This window comes from Zeus faber (genome assembly GCF_960531495.2).
Source record: "Zeus faber genome assembly, chromosome: 8".
In the NCBI taxonomy this organism is placed as follows: Eukaryota; Metazoa; Chordata; class Actinopteri; order Zeiformes; family Zeidae; genus Zeus; species Zeus faber.
This window is the reverse complement of record NC_137195.1, coordinates 31,496,073-31,496,291: the sequence shown is the minus strand read 5'-3', so window position 1 is coordinate 31,496,291 and position 219 is coordinate 31,496,073.

Genomic DNA, 219 nt, shown 5'->3' with positions numbered 1-219 from the left:
CTCATTAACCATGCCTATGTTTGCATGCCTATGTTTGTACACCTCACTGTGGGTGATGAGAAGTGGAGCCCAGACATCCAAACTCAAACAATGTTAAATAAACAGAGATAATTTTAAATTAAATCTAAAAGTTGTCTGTCAGAAAATGTTTTATACGTTCAAAAAGTTTTATATAATCAAAAAGTTTGAATGCATTCCGTGACTAATTAAGTCCATGAA